The 20,748-nt window shown below is 41.7% G+C and overlaps 1 protein-coding gene across 2 annotated transcripts in view; it reads left to right on the top strand.

Moving 5' to 3' along the window:
- The window catches only part of CHN2 (chimerin 2), a 268,716-nt gene that overhangs the window by 85,911 nt on the left and 162,057 nt on the right, over positions 1-20,748 (top strand). The gene's annotated exons all lie outside the window — the stretch shown is intronic.

The following is a 20,748-nucleotide window of genomic DNA, read 5'->3' as shown; positions in this document are numbered from 1 at the left end:
ATAGTTACTGTTTTTTGTGTGTCATGAGGACACTTAAGATCTACTCTCAGCGAATTTCAAGTATACAAGGCAGTATTATAACTGTGGTCACCGTGTCACCATGTTGTACATATTTCTACGAGTTTCACTTTTTTAGATTCCACATATAAATGAGATCATGTAATATTCTTGTTGTTCTGTCTGACTTAAGTTAGCGTAATGCCTGCAGGCTTCATCCATGTTGTCAAGAATGGCAGGATTTTCTCTTTATGGCTGAGTAATATTCCATTGTGTAGATATACACCACATCTTCTTTATCCGTTCATCCATTGAGGGACACTTCAGTTGTTTCCATGTCTTGGCTATTGTGAAAAATGCTGCAATGAACGTGGGGGGCAGACATCTCTTCAAGATAGTGGTTTCATTTCCTTCAGATAAATACCCAGAAGTGGGAATACTGGATCTGATGGTAATTCTAGTTTTAATTTTTTGAGGAGCCCCCATGCTCTTTTCCATAGTGGCTGTACCAGTTTACATTCCCACCGACAGTGCACCAAAGCTCCCTTTTCTCCACATCCACACCAACACTTGCTCTCTTATCTTTTTGATAATGGCCCTCCTCACGTGTGAAATGATATGTCTCCTTATGGTTCTGATTTGCATTTCCCTGATGATTAGCCATGTGGACTATTTTCATGAACCTGTTAGCCATTTGCATGTCTTGTTTGGAAAAAATGTCTGTTCAGGTCCTTTGCTCATTTTAATAGTATATTATTTGCCTTTCTGCTATTGAGTTGTATGAGTTTCTTATGTAAACACAACCTTTTTTGACAACATTTTTTCCTCCAACGACCACTCATTTCTCTGCTCCCTTTTAAGCAAAACACTTTGTGGTCCATTCTTTTCCTCTCACTTTTCTTTGAATTCCCTGCAGTCAGGCTCTCGCCCTCATCCCTCTACATAGCACCTTACTCAGGGTCAGCAGCAGCCTCCACAGCATTACTTTCAAGAGTCCATTCTCAGCCGTCACCTTACCTGACCTCTTGGCCGCATTTGCTAATATTGATTACTCACTTCTTCTAGCATGAAATATTTTCGTTTCCTACAATCCGCACTCTACTAATTGTCCTCCTGCCCACTGGCCTCCTTGTGTGTCGTCCTCAACCATGTTAGGTGCATTTCAGGGCCTTTGCACTTGCTGTTCCTTCTGCCACAAATTCTCTTCTCCTAGATATCTGCATGGATCTCCACACCTCTCTTCCTTCAATTATTGGCTCAAATGCCGCCGGCATTACCTATGTCCTTTCCCTATCGCTTTTCTCCACAGCACATCTCATTATCTGGCTTTCTGTTTCACTTATTTGTTTCATTTACTGTCAGGCTCCACCCACTAGACTGTAAGCTCCATGGGGGTTGGGGGGATTATCTGTTGTGTTCTCTACCCTATCCCCGGTGCCTAGAACAGTGCCTGGGCCATGATCGGTGCTCCGTACGTATTTGTTGAATGACTGATGAATGTTCTCAATATTGTTAGTAACGTGCTTGGACTTGGAGAAATTCTTCAGTAGAACCCCTTGAGTCTCATACCTTATAGGAATTTACAAGATTCCTAATTTTCTTATACTTATCTGACTTGGGGAAAACAAGTGTGGTTTAGGATGTGGAATGCCTTTCTTATTTTGCCAGCCTTTCTGTATACACAGAAACACTTCCTCACGACTCTGAATTCCAAGTATAATCCTTAGAGTCTGTCTTGTAAGCACAAGACAGTGCCATTTTTTGTGCCCAACTGAACAATAAGGGCAGAATCAGAGAGAAGCAGCTGAGAGCTTGCTTTCATGTAGCTCACTTTGATTCAGGGGCATTGTAAGTGCAGGGTGAGAGACTCTGCTCAAAACACAGTGAACCCCTCCTGCCTGTCTTTGGTGCCTCCCGCCAGGTAGAAACCTGACAGGTCCCCACCTCATATTCCCCACGCATGTCCACATATTGGTGTGCATGGCACGTGCCTTGCGTTAGCCCCCCTCCCTGCCTTTTCCCAAGTACTTTCTTCTTTCTCCCAAAATCCCTTCTCCTCTCTTCGGCTTGCTGATGCCTGTGAAGGCCCAGCAGAAATGCAGACTTGTCTGCAAAGCCTTTCCAGGTCCTGGCCCATTGGCGTGGACTTCCCCTGTGGACCACGGCCCTTTGAATAGCAGACTGCCGTGTGCCTCCACTCAGCTGTGAACTCACAGACCAGATGGAGACACAGACACACACACATACACACACCTAGGTGCAGCACACAGGCGCACACACACCACACGTAAGCATATTATTTTACTTTTCTGGGGTTTTAATACATGGAAATACCTTGGACAATGAAGGCACACAGAATCAATCGAGTTGTGATAAAATGGGCGCAAACCCTTTTTCCTCAGGTAAAAGGCCATTCTTATCAATTACCCGCTGCCAGTTATTTTTCTTGTCCCCGTTTTGTGTCTATGTAGACATTCTGAAGAGAAACCGACAAAGCCTCCTTAATCCAGGACACCCCGTGCTTGTCCAGGTGACTTTAGACAGGTCTGCAGACAGAGGCTAATGGGGTTTGGCAGGAGGAGGAAATAGGTTAAGCAACCTCCATGAGATTGTCCGACAACACAGAGCTGGATTTCAACTTCTCCTTTTCTGAAATGCTAGTCGGGGGGTCGAAGAGTGATTTGCCTCTGTGCCATTCCCACACAAGTGGAAGTCTCAGGAGTCAAGATAGATGAAACCACAAGGCAATCCATTCGTGGCTCTGGAGGGTTATGGAGGCCTCTCCTACCAAAATTTTCACCTGATAGCATAGACGAGGCCCAGTGACACTTGACTGTTGAGCCCACTTACCCACCTCTTCTCATATTTGTAGTGCGGCCAGGAGAGGGGAGCACTGGAGAAGCACATCACTGTCTAAAGCAGGTCTGGCCTCCGTGGCATCACTGCCTTTGCCAGTGGAGAGGATTAGGCCAATTAGCAAGGAGCCTGGAGCCAGCAGGAGCTCAGGGGAGGCCTCACTGATGTCTGAGATGCGGGGCACTGGGTCCCAGACGAGAAGGGTTGTCATGGTCTTGGCTGTGTGTGAGCTGTCCGTGAGGACCACATGCTCGTCCATGTTGAAGAAACACGCGCTAGGGCTGAGAAGCCTGCAGCTAGGATTACTGCAAACAGGGAAGGAGCTGTTTAATCACCTTAAAAGAAGATCTAGTTATAGCAAATGTGTTTTATTAAGCTTATTCTAAAATGCTCTATTTGTAAGCATTCCCAATGATGTTGGGGACCTCGCTTGTATTTTGCCAAGTGCTGTGGCGTAAAACAACAGAGAGCTATTGAACACTGAAGAGGGGACCAAAGATGCCTCCAAGAGAGCATTTGCCTAACAGACAGCTTTGGCCTGCAGGTATTTGCATGCCACAGGGCTGGGTTCCTTTCTATTGCATACTTTTTTTAAAAAATGCTTCTTTCTATGGCTTTGGTATCCTCCATTGAAAAAGTGAGGGATCAAGGAAATAAAATGCTCTAAGTCTATTTAGCAGTCCAAAGAGGTATAATGGAAGGCAGATATTTAGTGAACTTCTTACGAGTTGCCTCCTTGCCGGAGTGCAGAGGGAATTATAAAGAACAGGTCAGCACTCCTTAAGATATTCTGCCATGAGCGTGATTTTGTGCCCAGAGTTATCTCTGAGACACAATCCTGACTGGAGACGAGAATTGTTCTTGGGAGCCAGGCAAATCCAAGGAGATGTCCCATTAATGGCTCCTCTGGGTTAAGAATGGGTAGCGATCTCTAGAATATTCTTAAATTTAAAGGCCAAAAAGTGTCTCAATTGCAATGGTTTCCTATTTTAGTTATTGTAAGAAAGACCACGAAACATTCTACATAAATCTTGGAAGGAATCTTAAAGGCTACTGTGGTAGATCACTATAATAATGGTCCTCAAATAAATCATACTTCCTGTATTCACAAAAAAAGAAAAAAAGAAAAAAAGAAGAAAAAGAAGGGGCATCTGCCCTAAAGACGTTACTAGTAGTGATCTGCAGTGATTTCTGTTCTCATGAGAGAATACACTCGCTCTTTCATTTCACCTGAAGTTTTATTTATCGCGTGTGTGTCATGAGCCACATAAATCAAGACATTCCTGAGCTCATAGGTAGTGCCGTCTGGTGCACAGTCAGACTGAGCCTTGTTTTGGGGAATGCTTCATGTTTCTCTGTCACTTTCAGAAATTGCTGTTCACCTGATACAGCAACACCGGTTTTGCCTCTGGCCAACTTTTTGTTTCACTTTGATCATATGTCAAATGAGGATGGAGACGTCACCTTTCTCAGAAGTCTTGAGATAATAAATAATAGAAGTGAAAAGCACAGCATGTATTTAATGTATTTTACTATTATTGCACATAACTCAAAACTCTGACTGTTTATAAGAGTGAGATGAGGTTACTGAGACTGCTGGGTATTCCATGGTAGTCTCTGTATTTTCATTGAGTTTTGATTAGGTAGGAGGCATGGCAGACTGAGATGCAAACACAAACAACTGATACAGGGGGTGGAGAGTAACAAGTATTTTAAGAGACAAATTGGTAGTAACTCTCCATGAGAGAACAGATGAGAGCCTCAGTTTCCAAGAAGGAGAAACAGAAGACAGAGGAGATAACATGGAGAGGACTCGGAGGCAGGAACCCAAAGGAAACTCAGTGGGAGTAGATTCCACTAGAACTCAGGGCACATAAGAGATAAGAACACAAGTTAGACTAGGAATAAACAAACATTGGCGTCAGATGATGGAAGGTCTTGCATGTCCAGCTGAGGAGTATAGACTTCAGAGCAGAGGCGCTGATAAGCAGTAATGAGAGAGACCGGAGGCAGTATACAAAAGTTGATGATGTCTTGTGAATTAGGGCATTTCAGAGAAAATAGAGAGGAGAGTGAGGCAAGAAATAGCCTGAAAGGAGAAGAGATGGGAATTGGCTCTTAATGAAATATGAGAAACAAAGGTGAGCTGGGGAGAGGAGGTAGGGAGAAGGCTCAGGTGGTTTATTAGGACCTGTAGGGTCTCTTTGGGCCTTTGACACTCTGAGCTTCTGAAGGGACAATCTCGGGAAAATATAGCCCTTCACATTCTTTTTCAATTTTGAGTGATGCTATATTCTACTTTCAAGTGTGCTCAAAATAGCCAAAGATGTAGCATAATATTTTGAGTCAACAAAGTAATATGATGAGTCCAATTGATGAGTTTAAAAAAAAAGGGGGGTGGTGATTCATTTTTCAGACTTAAGGAGTTTCTCCTTTTCAAAAACCGCCAAAACATGAAACTATGAAGTGGATAAACTAACAGGTAATTATTTCGATAACAAAAGGGAATCTTTTCCAAAAGTTTTTCTTCAGAGATTCTTTAAATAGTAAGCGACTTGTCTTCCCGCATTTAAAATGTGATTTATTTGTAAGCATTTGATAAAACACAGGAACAAGCTTGTTGCATAAAGCATGCTATTCCTTAGAGCTACGTGTTACCGTATCTCCACGTGTGTTACCTTTGGGGTTCATGGGAATCATTCACCAGTTCTTATGGTGTGTTGGGGCGCAAGCGCTGATCTGGGGCTGCCTCAGTGCCTTGCCCAGGCACAGCATGCAGACATCTCCACCGTGACATCTACCCCTTCCTCCCTCAACTCTACCAGGACAGGCGGGTGCAATGCCCCCTGCTCTCATATTCCCCACTTCTACCTGCGGGTTTCCATTATCCACTCCTCTGCCTGGAGGTGGGTGGAGATTGGGGCCACCTCTCAGGGGCCCCCACTGCCCACCTCCACCCTCCACTGGTCTGCTGCCTCTGATTGGACTTTTTACCAGAGCCTTTGCTTACTTAATACTCATCCTTACCAATCTTAGGCCCATGACAGGACCCAAGATTTTGAAACAGAAAAGAATCAATTTCTCTGTTTTTTGCCATTGTGCTGTGTCATCCCTTCTCTCTAAAGTAATGAAAGCAGAAGCCCTGGCTGATTGAATGAGCAAGGGTCACTGGGTACAGGGGCAAAATACAAAACAAACACACAAAAAGCTACAGGGGTGAGTATTTAAAAAGATTCTCCTAACTGTAATCCTTTGACATCACGGTTTAATAGAAGTTCAGGGAGAGAGTGGAGGACATAAATTAGTGAACCAAACCAAATCTGCAGATGACTAAAACTTTATCCTTTGGCGTCCTCGGGAGGTTTATATAATGTGAAGCACAGCTGAGAGTTAAGAAACCAAAAATGACTGAGGGAGCAAATGAAAAAACATATTCAGAGAGCTTTAGCCAAGCTGTAATTGCAGAGAGAGGTGATACCTTCTAACTGAACAGAGTGAAAAATTATAAAATGTGATCAAGTGAAGAATAACTGTCTTGATGAATCTGCTTTGGAAATCAAGATTTTCATGTGTTCGGGCAAAATGGAATATTCTTATATGATACTTGGTGAAAATGGAGCCGTTTTAATCTCAGTATTGGCTTAATACCCAATACAGTAAACGTGCCATTTCAAACTTTGAGAAAGACTACCATGCGAGAGGGAAAAAGACACACAAGCAAACTAGATTGTGACTCTTGACCCCTCCCTTGCAGGTACTATGAGGTGGAGAATTAGAATTTTGGAACAAACCCTGTGCTGGGCTCTAAACCTCACCCTCTCCAAAAAAGATACAGAATATGTCTCTTTCTTCAAGCCCAGGGAGAGTGGCTTCAGTTGGACCTTTTGGAGGTTTAATACATGTCCCCTGCATTTTGGAGGACACAGTGGATTGGGACGTGACTCCTAGAAAATCGAAAGGGCAGGATGCTCTCAGATTGTCACCTTAGGAGCCCAATGGATATTTAAAATTTGTCACAGTAGAGGCCACTTCTATGCAGACTTTTTTCAATAAATACTATAAATGTATTTTTTTCTTCATTATGGTGTCTTTCTTAATGACATTTTCTTTTTTCCAGCTTACTTTGTTGTAGAAATACACTATGTAATATCTATAACATACAAACAATGTGCTAATCAACTGTTTATGTTCTCGGTAAGTCTTCCAGTCAACAGTGGACTATTAGTAGTTAAGTTTTGGGAGAGTCAGAATTTATACTCAGATTTTTGACTGTGCTGAGGGGTCAGTGGTCCTACCCCCCATGTTGTTCAAGGGTCAGCTGCACTTTAAAAAGTTGACATGAAAGCACCTAAGTTATCTTTTAGCAATACTAATGGAGTAAGCCTTTCCTACCCCTCTCTCCCCTCCTCTCCACCCCCATCTAGAGGAACCTGAAATTACAGTTGGCAAAATGGAGGAGGAAGGATAAAAGGGCAGGGGAAGGAAGAGAGTCCTTCTGCCTCAGGCAACTAGCCAGAAGCTGATTGAGCTGGGGAAGTGGAGGAAGCTGTAACTTGGAATCATGTTTAAAATATCGCCATACTGGACCGAACATATTAATTACTCCACTTGGTGATTTGTGAGTTGAGCTGCTGACCAACTTCTTATCGAAAAGCAATCTGAAAGACATGGGATTTGCCTGAAATTTCTTTCAGGGCAGGGGAAGAGTTAACCTAACCAGAATAAGTGTAAAGTTTGGACAATGGGAGACAAGAATAAAGTTGCTTATCGTTTATGAATTTTGGTTGTTCACATAATGGTTACATAGATTAAGATTCAAAGAGATATACAATGTTTGTACCAACAAACACTTTTGAGCTATTACTATGGCAGGCAATCCTGTTAAGTGCTAGGGATTGGAATGGCATAGAAAGAACACCCCTTTTTATCTGCTGTCCGTTTTCCATATGCTGGAAAATCCTAAAATAATGATTCAGCACCCAGTATTTCAACACGGATAGTTTCTCTTATGACAAAGATATTTTTTTTTCATTTTGACACTTTCCCTGATTTATTACAAAGCTTGTGATTTGTAAGAAAAATTTGCGTTTGTGAAATCTTAGAGGCTTGATAAAATGGAAAGTCAAGTCAATAGCTGGATAATTTTTAGAGACTGAGTAATCAAAGCAATTGTAGTGAGCTATTTGGTTTGCATCGTACAGAATGCAAAGTGTGATAAAGTTTACTGGTGTAGAAAGCCACATGGGCTGCCGAGAAAGTAACTCTTCACACCCAAATTTTATTGTTCTGAATAAGAAAGCACATCCACTAATGAGGATATCTCTTGATTTTCCTCCATCTTCCCTTCCGTCTTCACCATTCTCTTCCTAGTCTTCTTTTCCTTCTTCCCCTCTCTTTCCTTCTCTCTTTTTTCTTTCCCACTTCCTCTACCTCCACCTCCCCAAATCATTTTAGACAAATATTAGAATCTTACTTGTGTATTAGATCTCTGTGTTCCGTATCTAAAATGCTCACATCTAGGTAAGCAAAATGCAGAATCAGTGTCAAGCAGATTCTTAGAATGTTCCCAGTACTGTGATTTGTTTTCAGTCCCAATGTGAAATTAGGCCTCCTGCAGGATTTGGTATGGAAGCTAGTATGGAAGTATTCACTGATTTCATCAGTGGCGCACAGGGTGAGCCTATAAATCTTTAGTCCCTAAACTAGTTGTGTCTTAAGCCTGTTTGAAAGCATCATATTGCTTTATCATTTTCCTGGGAGGGTGTTTCAAAGTTAAACACTAGTCAAGGTAAGCTTTCTTGGGAAGTTAATTATTAGTATCTTCTGAAAATGAAAGTACTGGCATCATGTAAAGGAAAGGCAAATGCTCCGAATAAGTAGCTTGTTTAATAATTAATAAAGAGGCTCCACAAAGTGAAAAATGTAGGAGGAGGGATAGTGATGGGAAAACAGATTTCCTCTATGATATATCACTAAAGACAGTGCTGGTTGCCAGTAAGGTGAATATAAACTCAGGGACTTAGCAGGAAAAGGAGATCCTGGGTGCGAAAAGAACAAAGTGGTAGACCAGATGCCACATGAACTGTGTTTTTGACCTGTGACAGATTCACCTTCCAAGAACAAACATCTAGGTTAGGTTATCTTTTGTCCAAGGGGATTTTTCAAGTGTTTTGTTTACTATTTAACTATCGTGGCAGAGCACTTAATCCAGGATAATTGATACGTCAGAATTGCCACAAACTCTCTCTTGTCCCAGCAGCTTTGTTAGCATCCTTGAGGAATGACATGGGAATGGAAACGGGCAAGCACAAGAGGACTTGCTTTGGGTGATTTGCATTCTGCAAAATTGCCAGGTTTCTGTTCTCCAACACAATAATGAGCTTTTCCCTCCAGATGTGTGACGCGTGTATAATAATTAGTCCTGTGCATTTTAGTTGTGATTAGTAGTACAAGTCCCCTTAGTCTTAAGAATATACATTTATTGTGATGAGATTTTCAAGGGGTCAGTCCCAAACTCTATATTTGGGGACAATAGGAGTGGGATGTACCCAGATACATCTTGTCAATGCTCATTGTTTCCCCTTCGGTAAGTCCTTTGACCAAACCTAGGAAACAGATTTGAGAAGCCCAGTTTTATGTAATTCTAGTGTCCCCCAATCCAGAATCACTTCAGATATTTGATGTGTTTGGTGGGGTGGGGGGGTTGCAACCTCTTTGATATGTTTTGAGAAGCCCAATAAAAAAATCTAAATGGAAATCATTATCAATATGTAATTACATAATAAATTCAATTTGTTTTAGATATCAAATCTTTCGAAACATTCAGTTTTGGGGAAAATAATTAAGGGTGTCTATGAGTTACAAGGTTGGTAACTATGGTTTAGTCAACCTCAGTTCACAACTAGTGGTGTTCCTAGTGTGGAGGGCAGAATAACAGCCCTCCAGAGATGTCCCCATTCTAATCCCTGGAACCCGTGAATATGTCATTACACGGCAAAGGGGAAGTGAGGATGCAGAGGGAATTAAGGTTGCTGATGAACTGACCTCCAGATGGAGAGATTATCCTGGTTTATCCAGTGGGTCCAATGTCATCATGAGCCTTTTTTAAGTGAAAGGGAAGCAGGAGAAGCAGAGTCAGAGAGAGATTCTAGGATTCTATGCTGCTGTCTTTTGAAGATAGAGGAAGGGGCCATGAGCCAAGGCATGCAGACTGCTTCTAGCAGCTGGAAAAGGCAAGAAAAAAGATTCTTCCCTAGAGCCTCCAGAAGGAGCGCTGTCCTGCTGACACCTTGATTTCAGCCCAGTGAGACCCATTTTGAACTTCTGAGCTCCGGAACTATAAGGTAATACATTTGTGCTGTTTTAAGCCAATACATTTGTAGTAATTTGTTACAGCAGCAATAGGAAGCTGATACGCTTAGTGTTGTATCTTTCTGGATTTTGGTCATTTTAAATACATCACTGAATAGTAGCTACTGGGTACCCTGGCATACAAATAATTGGACTGGAGGAGTTGTAAAACTATGAAGGAAGTTGAATGCATCCAAACTCTTTACTGTTATCTACAAGTATCCGTGTTTCCTGCCCCTCCTGTCACTTCAGCCTAACCTAATGTTACTTCTTCACTCATCTGACTTCAGCTCCTTCAACTTGCTGTTAGTTTCTCAGACTTCCTGCCTGGACCCTTAATTCATGCTATTTCCTCTGCCTTGAGTGGTCTTATTCCAGGTCTTCCAACAGCCGACTTCTTTGCATCCTGTAGGCCTTAGTGTAAACTTTCCTCCTGTTATTCAGAATAGTCCATCACTTACAACTCCCAATCTTAGTGGTTTAAAGCAGTGAGGTTTATTTGCCCCTCAGGTCACAGCCCAATGTGGTTGGTGTATATGTGTGTGTGTGTGTGTGTGTGTGTCTGTGAAAGAGAGAGAGAGAGAGAGAGAGAGAGAGAGAGAGAGAGAGAGAGAGAGAGAGAAGAATGGGGACTCTTCTGTGATCCACATGGCCACCAAGCTCTTCCAGGACTTAATCCCTCTACCCTCTTGGGCTTCTCGGGATCCTCTGCAAAATTACCTGCTTTTACCTGATGAGAAATAAGGAATGTGTGGAGGATGGTTTGGGCCAGGCGTGGAAGGGAGAAGCATTACTGTGCCCTCATCCCATGTGACCCAACCCAGATGCGAGGGGTTGGGTGTGTAGTCTCCCTGCGTACCCAGGAGGAAACGTCACCACTCGGGTGACTCCTGGTGCTGTTGTGCCCCTTCTCAGAGATGCCACCATCAGCAGGTCTGCTTTGTAAATCTCATGACGCGTCCTTCCTCCCCATAGAACTTCCTCCTTAATAATGTATCTGCCTCATTGTTAGCTGTGTTCCCTCTATGAGCCTAGAGCTACAGGAGGACAGGGATCATCTGTTTTATGCCTGTGTGCACGATACCTGGCAATGCTGTGTTCTGCACAGAGCACATTACTAATCAGTAATAGTTAAGCAATGTGTGATAATGGCTGAGCCAGTGACCCAACAAATGAATGAAAAGACAAGCTTAACTAGAGGGCATCCACTATTATAGCCAAGACAGGACTAATAGCTCATGATCTTTTACAATAATACATTTTAAGAAGCAAAAATCTTTCTTTGAGCTCAAAACAATAGATCTTGGACAAGGATTTACAAACTGTTTGGAATGGCGCTGTTCTTTTGGTTTTAACCCAATTTAGCGTAAGTTCAGTTCTCCAGATGAGCAGTCTAGGGAAGAGCAGTGGTCTCTTTTCTATTTAGGCCGATTAATTCCACTCTTGTATTTCTGAGTTGGATGCAGCCCCATTCACACACCCTCCTAATTCGTCTGCCTCTTCTCCATGCACAGAAGCCAAACCATTTGCTCCCCCACGCTTTTCTATCAATATATTCTGGCCCAGGAAACAGAAGCACACCATCTCAGGTGACTGAGTTTTCTTACCTTGCCTCTCCTTTTCCTTCTCATTGTCACTGTCCTTTCTTGCCTTAGTGTATGCTGGGAGTGTATGGCAGTGTCAGAAGCTAAATGCGCAGTCCAAGGCTTCCCCCATCACCCCAGGTGCACACAGCAGAGACCTGCCCTACCTTGCTCACCTTTGCTCCTCTGGCTTTGGCCTGGCCCCTGATTGGCTAGGCTCTGTGGACTATGGCAGAGGGGCCAGAGTGCCAATTCCTGGCACCACTAGCCAGGCAGGATGCCCCTCCCTCAAATGAATTTCTCCCACCCTGTTGTGTATCCCATGGGGCAGGCACATGGCATTTTGCAGGGTGGGAGGACCAAGGACTTGTGGCTGGGGTAATTCCTGTGACAAGTACAATCAACTTGTGTATTTACTTCACTTTCCTTCCCTTACTTTGACGTTATCGTGGAGATGAAATACATTAAAATGAACACTAAAACCAAGGATGTATGCAAAGAGGTATCAACAGAAATGTTCAGCAATAGAAAAAAATAGAAACAGCTTAAACATTCACATAGAGGAGTAGATAAAAATAAATTATACATCCATAATGAAATACTTGAATGTCTTTAAAATGGATCGTGTAGAAGAATATTAAACGACATGTAATCACGTTCACATTTAATTTTTAAAAATCAGGCTATGAAACAGTGGACACTGTATGATCCCACTTTTGCAATTAAAAATTATTTTAATGTATGATAGGTAAACAACGAAAAGGATAAAGATCTAAATGGTGGTTATTGTGGTAAATGGGACTGTTAGTGCCCAACAGTATTTTTTAAATTTTCTATAATGCACACGTATTTCTTTTGGGGAAAAAAAAAAGACATAAAAATAGAAAATGTTATTTTGCAAATTAGATGACAAATACCAAAATAAATACGTGTTTATAAAAAATAACTATTGATAGAAGACTTAAAGAGCAAAACAAGTCATTGAAGTACAATTAAAAAGCCCACTCACCTGCTTTTCTGTCTCTCTTCCCCATCTTCATCCTGGACCCTTTCTCTCCGTTTCCCTCCATCTCACACTGAGTAAGCAACTGAGGGTCCTTAGCTCTCTGGTCCCCACTCCATCACATTCGCGCCACCACTGCTTTGCTTTAGCCTTGTCATCTTCTGATAAGATATCTTGCCTCCCAGCCTTTGCACATACTGTTCTCGATTGTGCTGGGTGGTCCTCTCAACAGCCTGGCAGGTGGGTCTTCGGAGGTTCAGATCAAAGGTCAGTTGTTCCCTTGGAGTCTTTCCTGACAGTCGCCACTTCTCTTCTCAGAATCCACCCTTTATGCCTCACTCTTTATTCTGCAGGCTCTCATAGAAGCTGTACATCTCTGTCGCACTTCTTTCTTTTTTTACACCTACTTGATTGAGGTCTGATTGACATGTAAAAAGCCGTACATGTTTAATGGATACGACTCAACTCAGTGAATTTGGGAATAAATCTACACCCGTGAAACCATCCCCGTGGTCAAGCCATAGCCATATCCATCACTTCCCAAGATTTCCTTCTGACCCTTTTATCATTATTATTTTTTCTATTGCACTTCTTGGCCCTCACTTTGTACCAGGTATTTTACACCCCCTCCATAGTATTCCACGGCAGTCCTTTGCAACGTCCCCATGAGGGTTATAGCCCCGCTTTACACATGAGAAAACTGAGGCACAGAGCAGTTCAGTAACATGTCCAAGGCGTCACAGGTAGAAACTAGAAGAATGGTGTCAACCCAGGTAGTGTGGCTACAGTATTTCTACCCTTGATATAGTTATGTGCTATCTGCTTCTCCTATTTATATGGCCTTTCACACGTCTCTCTCTCCTACCATGTTATAGAGGAAGGATCATATCTTCAATATATCTTTATTTCTTTGACGCCAAGTCTGAGGGTTGGCATATGGAGCTCTCATTACTATTAACTGAATGACTATTTGTGCAACACGTGTTTATTGAGCATCTGCTATATGCCAGGCATTGTTTTAAGTTCCTCAAACACATAAATAACAAAACAGATCAAGAATCCTGCCCTCAGTGGGGAATGGAGGGGTATTTTAGATTCTAGTGACAATGTCAAGAGCAAGTTGGGTAAATAATTCAGGTATTATTTAGATGGCATTTTTACTTCTTGTGTACCCAGGCCTCACTAGATTACACTTTAAATTTGGGGTATACTTTGAGGCCACTACAGTGCTGGGAATTAATATAATCCTGCATTTGTCATAGCACAGCTCTGCATCTGATCAAATATAAGTGACCTGTCAGTGTTCAAACCATGACTGTGTGATGCCTCTCGGTGCTGTGAAACATAGTTTTGAAACTTCAGTGCATCCCTGAAAATATAACCTTCCCCTCATTTTTTTATGTTCTTCTTTCTTGCTCCTCTTTTTTTACATTTTTCTGCTTTTCTGCCCCTATTCTTTTGTGAAACCAGCTCAATGCCTCCTGCTGCGTCCTCCTGCACGCTCTGCCTCCCTTCATTCTCCGTTTCCTTTTCTCTCTGCCTTGCCAATTTTGTATTTTTGAACAGTTGATCAAAACTCAGAAAGGCAATATGATTTTCTCTTTCAACCTGTGTGGTGAAAATGGCGAGGAATTAATCTGACCAAAATTTGTGTCACCAAGGGCTATAGATCTTATTCGCAGGCAGCAGAAAGAAAGGGGGCTAACTTGAGAGGTCAGAGCAACCTCACCGTGTAGAAATTTTATTTTATTTTATTAATGACAAAGGAAAGATTGAAAAGGATTGACTGCCTAAAGTCACCTAAGTAAAAAAGGCCGTATAGGAAGACAGGTTCTTCAGCGTTGCGCCGCTTACCACCTTATAGAGAAGGAACACTGAAAACAATTCGCTTCTCCTGCTTGAAGAATGCGTTTTCCTGGGATCTCATTTATTAAACCGAAATTGAGGTATTAAGACACTCAGACAATTCCCAAATAATGGCATAATGTTAAAACAAATGGAGTCTTACAGGAATAGAAATAACCTATTATACTTGCAAAACACTAGCTTAAAAATGTACCACCAGAATATGCTATTTCTTCATTTTTCCCTCCCCTACTCCAGTCTCCAAGAATGAAAATTACTCATTCTTTAGGTCTTATATTAAATTCTAATAGCCAGAGTGTGACCATAGAAAGCACCTGCATTTATCAAGAGTTTCTCTATATCTCGAGCCATCATACAGCCATGGTTTCCAGAACATTATCATTTGCAGATATTCTTTTTGTCGGACTCTGTTCCAAAAACATGGTCCTCTTCTTGTATCTCTATTAGTCCACTCAGTTCTTTAGCCCTTGGCAGTTGGATTTGAACCTGGCTAAATCAGCTCACAGGTCACCTGGGATCAGCGCACAGCCAAGGCCAAGCGTTTCCCTCAGCCCTCGCGCTCCTCAGCCTTCCCGAGAGAGATGCAGTTTGCTGGATTAACGCTTATATTCAGATTTTCCCCAGGAACAAATCGTCACATTTTAAAAAGGGTTGGAGGAGAAATGCCCAAAGGCCTACCTAGCCTCTAGGTTAGTGGGTGTGAACCTCTACTGGGAGATTCCCCTGAAACGGAGGGGCCCTGGAATAATGAGAAAATCTTCACAAAGCAGATGGCAAAGGATTTGCTGGTTGAGCTCCCAGAGGTGTCAGCTCGCTCTCAGAAAAATGCAGACACACCCCTTGTCCCTCATGGCGCCCCTGCAGTGCTCTGCTGAGCACCCTCCTGCCGCACAGGTGCAAACACACCTCATGTGAGGTGACGTCTATACTCTGGGAAAGTGACCCATTTAGAGAAATGCTGTCCTTAGGACAGTGGTACTTGGCCAAGCAAAGATAAAGCTTCCTAAACACAAAATCATTCATTCCTATGACACTTGGGAAAATTTTTCCGAGAAACTCTTTTTTTTTTTATTTCTGTTGGGGAACAGTGTGTTTCTCCAGGGCCCATCAGCTCCAAGTCATTGGACTTCAACCTAGTTGTGGAGGGCCCAGCTCGCTGGCCCATGGGGGAATCGAACCGGCAACACTGTTGTGCAGCGCTCACGCTCTAACCAACTGAGCCATCCGGCCGTTCTCGCCAAGAAACTCTTATTGACAACTTGGTTCTTGATCTCTCCTTCCTCTCTCCTTGGGCTTTTCATGTCCGTACCTCTAGGGCAAGAGTGTCCAAACTGCGGCCCGCGGGCCAACTGCGGCCCATGATCCCTTGTTAATTGGCCCACAGCAATTTCCAAAAATATATTTAGTTTACTTAAATAAACCAGGTGAGGCAATACGTACTTCACCTCGAGTGAGTGGCCCGCTGTTTGTGTATTTTACCGCATATGGCCCTTGGTAAAAAACGTTGAAAAAAGTTTGGACACTCCTGCTCTAGGGCGTGCTGAAAGTCATAAAGTTTTTAGTCTTTTTTTAGTTTACGGGACGTCACTCACTGTGGGTATTTATCATTTATGGAAATTGTACACAGTGCTGGCGCTCCTCAGAATCAGAGTCTCACAATCTCTGATCAGGGGGTGCCGTTCCCTATTTCGTTAGAGAGTCTTCCACCCAGTGTCTTCTTGGAATCCTCCTTTTTCATCTCCTATCCCTACTGCTCGTCAGTATATAACCTGATGTTAATGGCTGTTAGCCTGGGACAATATGACCCAGCAATTCCTTCTGGGTATATAGCCAAAAGAATTAAAAGCTAGCTCTCACAGAGATGTGTGTACACCTGCGTTCATAGTAGCATAATTCACATTAGCCAAAAGGTGGAAGCGGCCCATGTCCACTAACATGTGACTTGATAAACAAACGTGGTACATACATACAATGGAGTATTATGAAGCCTTCAAAAGGGAGGACATTCTGACATGCTACAACATGCATGGACCTTGAGAACATCATGCGAAGTGTAATAAGTCAGTTACAAAATGACAAATACTGTATGATTCCACTTAAATAAGGTACCTAGAGCAGTCATATTTATAGAGACAGAAAGTAGAATGGTAGTTGCCAGGGGTTAGGGGGACGGGGAAATGGGGAGTTGGTGTTTAATGGGGACAGAGTTTTAGTTAGCAAGATAAAAGGAATTCTGGAGATGTGTTATACAATGTGAATGTACCTAACACTACTGAACACACCTAACCATTCTGGAGATGGGTTATACAATGTGAATGTACCTAACACACTGAAAGTAGTTAAGATGGTAAATTTTACATTGTATATAGTTTAACAACAACAAAAAAATAATAAAACAAAATTAGAAAAATAATAACCTGGGAAGAAGAATTGGAAAGTTATACCACCACCAAAAAAACTTTTTTTTAAACTCACTGTCAACAATTATTTCTCAGTGATGATGTACACAGCAGACCTGAGCTGAGAGCCACGAAGGATAATAAAGATAAATGCAGCATGGCTCTTTTCCCCAAGGAGGTGGTGGTGTGGTCTGGTAGATGAAACATGCACAGAATATTAATTGAATGAAAATTCCAAGAAATGCGTGTTCACATTAGATGAGAGGTGGAGCATTTGAGATGACCATTTAGGGTGAACTGAGAAGGATCGGTGAGAAACTAAAGTTAAATAGAAACGTTTAAAGAAAAATTCCCTGCACTTGCATTGAAGGATGAATAATTAAGACTTTACTACCATTTATTTTTCTGGATTCTTATGAACTTTTGAGACGGAATAAGCCCAGGCATCCCCTTCATTAAGTGTCACTTGATTAAATCCATCTTGTGAGCTTACATGGGCAAGAGATTTCTATGTGCCACCAAACCCCTCAGAGCTCATGACACTTTGAAACACCAGCATTCTCCATATAGAGCAGTTAACCTTACTGTAATTTAGCATTCGATTGTGAAAGTACTGATTAATTTCCTGAATTATGAAATTATGATTGTTTTAAATCACATTCTTAGAAAACAAAGCCATCTATTCATTTATCTTTTTTTTTTATTACCTCAAAAACAAATATAGTAGATGAAATACCTGATACCATGTATGTTTCTAATTCAAGGATCTTCCCATAGTTATGAATTGCTTTACTTTGTGATGAGCCTAACTGAAAGAGAGACTATGTGCAAATTGCCTGGCAAAGCATTTGCCTCTTTTGATCTACTCCATATTTATCAGTTTTGGCAGGCTAGCACAGAGATTGCAATTTCCCTCCCGTCTGATCCTAGGAAACAGCTTGCTGAATCGTAAGTCCTAACTTTAGGCTGAAGGTGAAAACAATTCCTTCAGGGAGGAATGCATAGGGGCAGTCTGCAGAATTAAGCTGATAAGTGATGGCATTGCATTAGGAGGTTACAATAATAGGATCACCTTAAATTAAGTGCCCCTGAATGAATAAAATAAACTGATTACTCTTAGGTTCACCTCAGTCTTGGCACATCAGAAGTTCTGGAAAAATGTCAAATAGATGACATCAACTGGGGTATTCTGATAATGTCGTGATATGTTTGAAGGTGATATATGATTTTTTTTTTCATTCAACAAATATTTATCGACCTCTTAGTTTATGCTGGACTTTATTCTAGGTGATATTACAATGAATAGAAGAAAAAAGTCTTTGTCTTAGGAATCTTACCTTCTAATGGGGCAGACAGATGATTCAAAGAATAGAGAAAGTCTGAAGGGATTTCTGAAACATCACGGTGGGTGCTGAGATTTTAGATAGGCTGGACTACAATGAATTATGAAATTTCTAAGAATTTGACCACACAGAAGGTTATGATATTTGACACCATTCAATCAGTACTGCGCAAAGGCCGTTTGTGGGGGTACAAGGCGTTCTGGGTTCGAGGCCTTGCTTTGCCGCTCACTGAGTGGGCAAGTTACTCCCCAAAATTGGACTCAATTCACAGCTGTCAGATGTGCACACTGAGCCCCATGAGCTCCACATCTCTTTCAGCTCTGAAATTCTGTAAGTATTAATGTTTCTTTGATGATTTAGAAGACCCTTCAGGATCTTTCAATTCCCCAGAGTTGTCAGTGTGAAAAACCAATTACGTACAGTTAAACTCATTTTATTTGAGCTTTCTGGTCATTTAGAGTTGTGATGAATAGGAATTTTTCCCATTATTACAGAGGGTGCCAAAAAATGTATACACATTTTATAACATCTCTTAAAATGTGTATACCTATTTTCGGCACCCCAGTATAAATATATAATAAAATCAGTTTCTATGGTCTGAATGTTTGTGTCTCCCCAAAATTGTAGGAATCCTAACACCAATATGTCTGGTATTAGGAGGTGGGTTCTTTGGGAGGTGATTAGGTCATGAGCCCTCAGGAATGGGATTAGTGCCCTTCGAAAAGAGGCCTCAGAGATCTCTAGCCCCTTCTGCTGTGTGAGAATACAATGAGAAGTCTGCAACCTGGCAGAGGGCCCTCACCCAACCCTGCTGGCACCCTCTCTGGGACTTCCAGCCTCCAGAACCGTGAGAAATAAATTTCTGTTGTTTATAAACCACCCAGTCTGTGATATTTTATTACAGCAGCCCAAACGGACTAAGACACAGGTATTATAAGTTACCAGTTATAAAACTGCCATACCTTTGTAATCGTTTTCTTCTATAATTTCAGGTAAGGCAATTTGATTCTCTTCGTTGGAGATACATATAAGGAGAGAGCAATTTGTATAGTGTGAGTGATTATAGTGCGTTTTACTACAATTTGGTAGTGAAAAAGCCTGGGTAGAATCACATATTCACTATGACATCTATTTTCTGACACAATATCCTTTAGACATTGTCGGAGGAGATGTAATTATTCAAAATGCTGAGATTACTTGGTGGAAAGTAGCCTGCTATGGCATCTGTGTAGTAAAAAGCTAGTTTCTAGGCAGAGTTGAATGTCCAGAGATGCTGGTCCCAATGTGATATCTAACTTGACTGAATACATACAAAGAAATGTGATTTTTGCCACAGTGTTGGGGCTATGCTTTTAACTTGCCAAAGCAAATAGCTCAGCTACCATGGAGTATGAAGTTTCTCCAGATAACGTTGGTATAGTCTTCTTATTTTGGGTTGGGGTTGGGGTTGGTAAGGGGAAGAATCACATTCCCTGGAGCTCTGTAAGCAATTATTTGCTCTGCTGATTAAAAAAAAAAAAGTGTTTTGTTGCTATTAAAAGGGGTGTAGGTAGCATGAAAATAGGTTTCGATTTGGTCATTGTAGTAGAGTTCTGGGAAAACAGACTGTTCTTTTGAATTTCTAAACAATAATAATTTGTTTAAGACATTTGCACAATCATGATAAGTTACACATCTTGATAAGAAAGCCTTGCATTGGCAAAGCACAGTTATGTCTAAATTAAATTAAGTAGGCACCAAGGGATAGGAGTAGATAGGGGAGGAGGAGGTAATTGAAGTAGCAAATAGTCTGAGGCATGGAAATGGAAATGGATGTAAACTGCAAGTTTAAAAGGCATTTGGTGTGGTGAACAATTTTGTTCATTTCTTTGGAGCTTTGAATAGGTACAAGTAATGATGTAGTGAAATGACCATGGAAAGAAATCAACTTATGCATCAAAATTGGGGAAGAAATCTCTTTGTATGTGGCACTTTGGGACCAAAGGATATTTCCTGTATCCTTGCTACTCAAAGTGTGGTCTGTCAACCAGCAACACTCAGTTTCCTGGGAGCTTGATAGAAATGCAGAAACTCAGGTCCCATTCTAGACCTGCCAAATCAGAATCTGCTTCTAGCAAAGTCTCCAGGTGATGTGTATGCACATTGAAATTTAAGCAACACTGCCCTACGGTTGTTGTAACAGTTTGTTCATTCATTCATTCATTCATTCATTCATTCATTCAATGCACACTTTTGGAGCCTCTTCATGTGCCAGACATTAAATTAGACAATAGGAGAAGGAGCTAGTTACAGATATGAGTAAGACACAGCCCCTGCACTCAAGAAACACATAATTGGAGTGGGCCATATGA

The sequence above is a fragment of the Rhinolophus sinicus genome, chromosome 4 (assembly GCF_057876585.1).
Source record: "Rhinolophus sinicus isolate RSI-liver-muscle chromosome 4, RSI-T2T, whole genome shotgun sequence".
Taxonomy (NCBI): Eukaryota; Metazoa; Chordata; class Mammalia; order Chiroptera; family Rhinolophidae; genus Rhinolophus; species Rhinolophus sinicus.
Note: the sequence above shows the minus strand (reverse complement) of the source record. Positions and strands in the feature narration are given on the sequence as shown.